General features: G+C 43.9%; 1 pseudogene; it reads right to left on the reverse strand.

Moving 5' to 3' along the window:
* Positions 1 to 4,913: 4,913 nt before the first annotated feature.
* On the reverse strand, positions 4,914 to 7,126 carry LOC116742441 (annotated as a pseudogene).
* Positions 7,127 to 7,861: the final 735 nt, after the last annotated feature.

The following is a 7,861-nucleotide window of genomic DNA, read 5'->3' on the forward strand; positions in this document are numbered from 1 at the left end:
AGGACAGGCTCCGGACGCGCAGGCTCAGCGGCCATGGCTCACGGGCCCAGCCGCTCCGCGGCATGCGGGATCCTCCCAGACCGGGGCACGAACCCGTGTCCCCTGCATCGGCAGGCGGACTCTCAACCACTGCGCCACCAGGGAAGCCCTAAGTATACATTCTTGACAGATACACTTGTGTAACCCAAACTCCTGACAAATTATAGAACATTACTGTCACTTCCAGAAAGTTTCCTTTCCTTGTTAATTCCCATTTCCATCTTCCTAGAGTCAGCCACTATTCTGATTTTTTCCACCATAGATTGGTTTTACTAGTTCTGTACTAGGGAATATTTATATATATACATATATATAAATGTATATGGATAAATGGAATCTCACATATACACTCTTTTGTGTCTGGCTTCTTTCTTTTTTGTGGACAAGCATATTCATTTCTTTTGGGTAATACCTAAGAGGGGAATTGCTGGGTCATTAGGGTAGGTATATGCTTTAGTTTTATAAGATAACTGTCAGACCTTTTCCAAAGGCCCATCAACAAAAGAATGGATAAATACATTGTGGTGTATTCATATTATGGAATGCTGTGCTATGGTTAAAATCAAGTAGAGCCACATGTATCAACATGGATAAATTTCAAAAACATAATTTTTTTGGGGGGGCATATTTTAGATCAAAACATTCAGTATGATACCTTTATATAAAATTTGAAAGCTTGTGAAAGAAATATTATATATAGTTATGGATACTTATGCATTATGCAGTAATAGCATAAAAGCAAGCTTTGCAAAAATAATCAATTTCAGGATAGTGGTATCTCAGGTGGGGGTTGGAGAGATGAATGGGATCAGAGGGGTTCATGATTGGCTTCAACTATATCTGTAAAGTTGTATTTCCTTAAAAACATCTGAAGCAAAAAAAAAAACAAACATCTGAAGCAAATATGGTAAAAGGTTAAGATTTTATAAAGTTGGGTGCTAGATACATGTTCCTTATATTAATCTCTGTAGTTTTTGGTTCACCTTATCTAAGGTGCTGCCCCTGCCCTCTGCTTCTGCAGGTGGTGGAGACTGGGCTGAGCCCGGTTGTGGGAGCAGAGCTGCTCACTCCCACTCTGTCTCACACGGCTGCCACGGTTCAGGGGAAGCTCCCCAGAGACCCCAGGTAGGACTGCCGGGCAGACAGCACCCTGACCTGCTCCCGGTTACCACAGCCTTGCACATGACTTCCAGACCTGCCTTCCCCACCTCGCTCCTAAATTTAGGTCTGTGACCTGGACCTAGCTCTCCCTCCAATCCCAGTTCCAAACCCTACTTAAAATTGAGTTTATTTAAAAATATCTGTTCTGTTCCATTGTTTTGGGGTTTTTTCTTCAGGAGCTCTGACTTTACATTTGTGTTATTTCCTTTGCCTGTCTTCCCTATCACTCCCTCTCTAATGACTTTTATTCATTCCCATTTTATCTTCTTCACTTTTATTTCTATTCTTTTTATCTTCCATGGTGTCCCTTAGAGTGGTGTCTCCTCTCTCCTGTGTTTCTTGTAATTTGGTTTTTGTATCTGAAATGTTTTGTATTTATTTTTCTTACACTTATTTAGTCAGTCTACCCATTTCTGTTCCCTGTCCTCCTCTTGTCTGTCACCTTCCGTTCCTTGACCTGACTGTCCCTTCCTTGAGTTATTTCTGCTTTGTTAGCTCCCTGCATCGCTGCCACTGCCTCGTTACATTTTCGAAAATTCATAATAGGATGTTGGGTTAAAATTTTCTTCTGCTTTGTGGCCACATTTCTCTGATGAGTTCTCTTAGTCTGCAGGGAGGTTTTGTTACCCCTTTTCAGATTTTCTTCTGACGGTACCTTTGTACGGATGTTTTTCTTACAATACCTTGGATTGGATGTTGAGTTATAAGGGTTTTTTTTGTTTTTTCTGCTGTACGCGGGCCTCTCGCTGTTGTGGCCTCTCCCGTTGCGGAGCACAGGCTCCGGACGCGCAGGCTCAGCGGCCTTGGCTCACGGGCCCAGCCGCTCCGCGGCATGTGGGATCTTTCCGGACCGGGGCACGAACCCGTGTCCCCTGCATCGTCAGGTGGACTCTCGACCACTGCGCCACCAGGGAAGCCCGAGTTATAAGTTTTTATCATTTTGGAATGAGTTAGATTTTTCCAAAACAACTATTAGCAAGAGAATCCCATGATAGGAGCAAGGGAGCTTTCCTCATTTCTCAGCTCAAGGCTTCCTTCTGTCGGTATGGGGATGTGTACTTTACTTTATGGCACCTACCTGTAACGGGACCTCCTCTCAGTTTAGGATTCTAACCTGACTCAGCTGAGCTCCTACAACTAGTCTGGAGCTCCCCTGGTTGCTCCCCCAGCCACTGGTTTCCAGGCATTCTGCCCCTTCCTGCCAGCCTGCTCTCCTCTTTCCTAAGCTGCACCCGTGGGTCCTCCAGGCACTTACGGATTAATTTCTTCCTCTCCCGCCCTCTTCCTTCTTAATCCTGCTCACATCTATTCCCACCCAGGCTGAGCACTCTCCTGAGTTGAATTTTTGCTGAGAATCGCTGGACCTCCACCCTCTGGACTCTTGTGCCATTTCTGGTCTTCCCTGAGGCACCTGCTAAACCGCACGTATGGTTTCCTGTGCTGGTTCGGGGAGGGACCAGCATATGGTGTGTGATGCTACACACCGTATGAAGTTTGTGAAATTTCTCACTTCCTTGTTTTACTGAAGATGTAAGCATGTAGGCGTTTCATACCTTTGTTCTCATTGCTCTGAGTGATTTTCGGGAAAATTGGAAAGATTCTGAACAATGTTGTCACCACGTACCCATCAGGCTGACCTAGAGTCCTTAGCCAGGCATTCGAAGCCTTCCACAGGCTGACCTTGGTTTTTCTCCCTGCTCTTAGGTGTGACCACGGCTCCAGCCAGACTAATCTCCCACCATCCCAGGGAACTCACCATGCACGTTCCTTCCTCTGTGTTCTAGCTGTTTTCCACAATTGCAGTGTTCCCTTCAGGGGCTTCTTTATGGTAGTCATTGTTTTTGGTGACCCAGCATGTATTTCTCCCTTTCTCTACCACCCATCAACAGGGTTAGATGCATAAACCCAGCTTATTAATCATGGTGCCCCTTCCCTGGGCAACAGTTTCAGGGAAAGCTGAATGGTCCAAGTAGGGCCAGAGTCCCTCCCTGACTTCCTTCCACTAAAGCTAGCTGGGAAGCCTGCCTCTTGCCTCTGGTGTCACTGTGTCAAGGAATATTCATCTGGAAGAACACACCATCTGCAAAATTAAAGGATATGGTGATACACAGAGAGAGAGAGAGAGAGAGAGAGTGTTTCCTTGTTTAAGTCCTGGATCCACCCTGAGGTTCCTGGTGACATAAGCCAGTCGATCACAGTTTAGATTAAGTGCAACTGAAGGACTCCTAACAAATACACCTTACTGTGTTCTCCCATCACCTTGGTGTTTTTACCTAGTGTAACACACATCACACCATATAGTGATTGTAATTGCCTGTTTATTTGTTTGTCTCCCCCACTGAAAGCCCTTTACCACAAGGTCCACACTGTTCACCATTGGGTGCCTGGTACCTTGCATTGTGCCTGGCCAGCACTGGGCTGTCATTTACTATTCAGTTGAAACTTCATTTCTGCCTTTCCTAATTCTTCCCATCACTCAAGGTCTTAGATTCCAAGTTCTTTGTGAAGCATTCCACATCAAGTTGAAGAATCTACATAAAATGTCCAGGATAAAGCAGGCTCTCATCAGAGCTGCAACCTCCTCGTCCCTAGTTGCTTGAGTCAGAAGTGATGTCTCCCTCGTGGGAGCTCCTATATCTCATTTAATCAAATGGTATCTACTCATACTGTCTTAAAGGAGAAATGCAAATGACTTATAACTAACGTAAGTTTTCAAATGTGATTGTAAATGCCAGAAGCAAGGACCTAGTACAGTGTCTCATATAAAAGAATCCACAGTTGTTGAATATACAGCTGAGTATACAGCACAATGATCAATACTTTAGAGGTTAAATGGAAACCGGTAGTCTGTTATTGGCTGTGGGAGTCCTTATGTTAAGTGAGTCACGGGTAGATTCAAAGGAACCTGAAAAGGATCGAGCTGAATCACACTTTTGCAGAGTGCATGAATGCTGTTTGAAAACCTAATTAAGCCATAACAACTGACCACAGCTGAAAAATAGTCGTGGTTATTTTCTACGCCCAAACGTCTCATTACTTGGTAAAGGCTGTTAACTTGTCCAAGCTGAATAGTTGGAAGGAGAAATGGGCATGAGGAGGGCAAGTTAGAGTTTATTGTGCCTTCCGTTTCGATAAGGGGAAACTGAGTGTGGCTAGGAAAAGGAGCCTGAAGCTCTGGCTCCAGAACTATGTTCATACCTCTCACATCGACCTCATACTTTTTTTTGGCTGTGTCTTCCATATATAATTAGTGATAATCTCATTGATTCAATTCTTCTGGTGGAATGTAAGCTCCAAAAGGCCAGGGACTTGGTCTGTCTTGTTCAATGCTGAGTCTCCCAACACCTAGAACAGTGCCTAGGCCTTATGTCTGGGACCATAGTAGGAGCTCCATACATATTTGTTGAATTCATATCTCTACAATACCGGACACAGCTTGTTTACCTTTTATGTATCTTGCTAAAATATTTATATGTCCAGATTTCCTTTTCTGATGCAGATGTTAAAAGAACATCTTCAAGTTCCGTGATATCAGTGACCTCCAGTGTCTTATTCGCTAAAGTATCTCTAGTGCCTAAAACAGGGGACATTCTGTCAGTACTTATGGAATGAATGATTTAAGTATTTGATTAGTGAATTTTAAATTGAGCTAAAAAATGGAAATGATTGGCTCAGACTTTTGGGGGTTTGTTTTTGGAAACTGACTTTTTGGGTTTTTTTTTTTGGAAACTGTTTATTTTCTGTCAACCTACTTGCATTTTATGAGTTTGTGGAAGAACAGCTTAAGACCACTCAGTGGTTGTTCCTACCCATTCAGTGGCCTGAGCGGTGGGAGCTGCAGACCAGTCTTCAGTGGGGAACTGCTGAACAGGCACAGAGGGCACCTGCACACCTTCAGACCAGTCCACCACCTCAGGCTGAGGAGCAGTGAACTCAGGAGCTGGAGCGGTCCATTCGCCCTGAAATTCCTCCTTGGTCACAGCCTTCTCAGCTGCCGCCTGCTCTTCCTTTTCAGTCTCTTCAGGATCTCTGTAGAAGCAGAGATCAGGTGTGACCTCCCATGGGCGTTCGCGGGAGATGGTGCCACACATGCACAGAACTTCCCGGACGAGCATCCACTACATCAGACCCCCCGAGTGAGTTCCCTTGTTGTTGCATGGGATGGCCGTGTCCACATAACACAGACGAGAGTCTGTGTTACACAGCAATGGTAGGCAGGTTAGCGTAAGAGGCCTCTGTGAGAGGCTAGTGGTCAGCCCTGGGATCAGTAACCACTGGAAGTCTTGGCTCCCGGAAGGCTTCCTGGATCTGGTTAGTGAAGATTCCAGGAGAGAAGCAGCCAGCAATAGGAGTGGCTCCAGTGACAGCAGCAAACTTCAGCACAGCTCGCTGGCCAGTATTTCTAGAGGATACGACACTGACATCTGCTGGCTTTTCAATGGCAACAATGGCACGAGCTGCCAGCAGAAGCTTCTCGCAGGTTCTCTTCAGATTTATGTTGTAGACGCAGATGTACTGTTCCATTTGGAAGTCTAGGTTGGTGCCACCTAAGTGGGTTCCTGCTGCAAGAAATTTGAGTACATCCTCCTCCTTCATTTGCAGGAAGTCAAGGGCTCCAGACATTGTGAAAGTTTCCCTTTAAGTTACAATGGGAATCCAGAACAACGCCGTATGGACGGACCTCTGTCTGGGTAGTGCAGAAGGGGATCAGACTTAGTAAGAATGTTCTGCTATGTTTGTTCTAACCTCTACAGTTTATAAGTACCCTCACAAATATCCCCTCACTTGAATCTTACCACAACCCTATGAGATTTATTTTGTCAGTTTTATAGATGAGGAAAAAGACTCAGAGGAATTACAGGGCTTCTCTAATGTTACATAGTTGGCAGATTGGGACTTGAACCCTAGACTTGACTCCAAATTGTATGATCTTTCAACTTTTTCATGGATACCAATTGAAGATGAGGTGGAATTATTAGAACACTGTCAACATTGTATCATTGGAATTACAGAATCTTAGAGGTGGAAGTGGCCTTACACATCACAAATTCCAAACCCCTCTCTCATTTTTCAAAATAGGAAACGAAGGTTTGGAGAATTTCTATGACGTGTCTAAAGGCACACCTCCGACTTGAGAAGTTATTACACCGAAGCTGGCTCTTCCACTGACTACTTCTGGCTTGTCCTCAGATCTCACTCTCAGTTGGAGATTGTGGACTGAGCTTGTGGGAGACCAAGCTCCCCTCTGCTTTCCTGCGTCAGAGGCCCCGGGTACCCGGCCCTTTCTGACAGGAGCCTGGCCCTCGCTGAAGGAAACAGGGTTCTTCTCTCTCCCCCTTTGTGTCATTTCTTTTTCCTCTTCCTTATTTACCTAGCAGTTGAGGGGCGAGGGTTGTAAAAGAGCCATCCAGTCTTCAAGGTTCCCTACTCCCTCCCCTGTAAGACCTGGTTTTGATAAAGGTTTCCAAGTTTGAAAGTTAATAAAAATAATGCCACTGACCTCTTCATTTATTTATTGTTTCTGAACTGTCTACACCTCAGAGTCCAGTTTTGTTTTCCTTTCTTTCTATGATGCCCTGGGTATAGACCCTGCTGGCTAACTGAGGGTGCGCTTTGCACAGAATCCAACAGAATCTTGCCCCTGTCTTGTAAGAATAACTACCAGGGCTTAGAGAAGATAGATTCCATTGTTTGGCTTTGCACGTCACACTTTTTTTTATGAGTCAAATCTGATAACAGAAGAGCACAAATCTAAATTTTACCAGTAATCAAGGAAAGGCAATGAAATACCCTTTTGACTCTCAAATAGGCAAAAAGTAGAGAGATTATTTTGTGCTGGCAAGAGGGTGAGAAAACGAGCGCTCGTATGTTGCTGCTGTAAATATGAATTGCTGTACCTTTTGGGAATGAGGCCAGCTATCTATTAAAAAATACAGAGATTACATTCAGTACTGTCATTTTTGTTCATTTAGCCTGTGGAAATCAAGGTTCCAGTTTGTAAGGTTATATGTTCAAGAAAGTTTATTAAAGCTCTGTTTGTAATTGCAAAAACCCAAAAACCCCTTGAATTTCTGTCAGGAAATGTTGTATAAATTATGGTTTATCTGTAATACAGAGTATATCATATAGTCATAAAGTCACAGAGTAACATTCATGGAATTATCTTACTTTTGGAAAAAGCAAGAAAATCTTCATATGTGTGTATACGTGATTACAGATCTTCCTGGACTTATGATGGGGTTACATCCCAATAAACCCATTGTAAGTTGAAAGTGCATTTAATACACCTAACCTTCCGAACTTCATAGCTTAGCCTTGCCTACCTTAAACGTGCTCAGAACACTCTATTAGCCTAGAGTTGGGCAAAATCTTTGAACACAAAGCCTAGCTTATAATAAAATGTTGAATATCTCATGTCATTTATTGAATACTTTATTGAAAGTGAGCATCAGAATAGTTGTCAGGGTACAGAATGGTTGTCAGAATATTGGCTGTTTCCCCTTGTGATGGTGTGGCTGACTGGCAGCTGCGGTTTGCTGCCACTGCCCAGCATCTCGAGAGTATCAGACCACATATAGCTAACCTGGGAAGAGATCAACATTCAAAATTCGAGTACAGTTTCACTGACTGCGTGTCACTTTTGAACTATAGTAAAGTCAAA

The sequence above is a fragment of the Phocoena sinus genome, chromosome 17 (genome assembly GCF_008692025.1).
Source record: "Phocoena sinus isolate mPhoSin1 chromosome 17, mPhoSin1.pri, whole genome shotgun sequence".
Lineage (NCBI taxonomy): Eukaryota > Metazoa > Chordata > Mammalia > Artiodactyla > Phocoenidae > Phocoena > Phocoena sinus.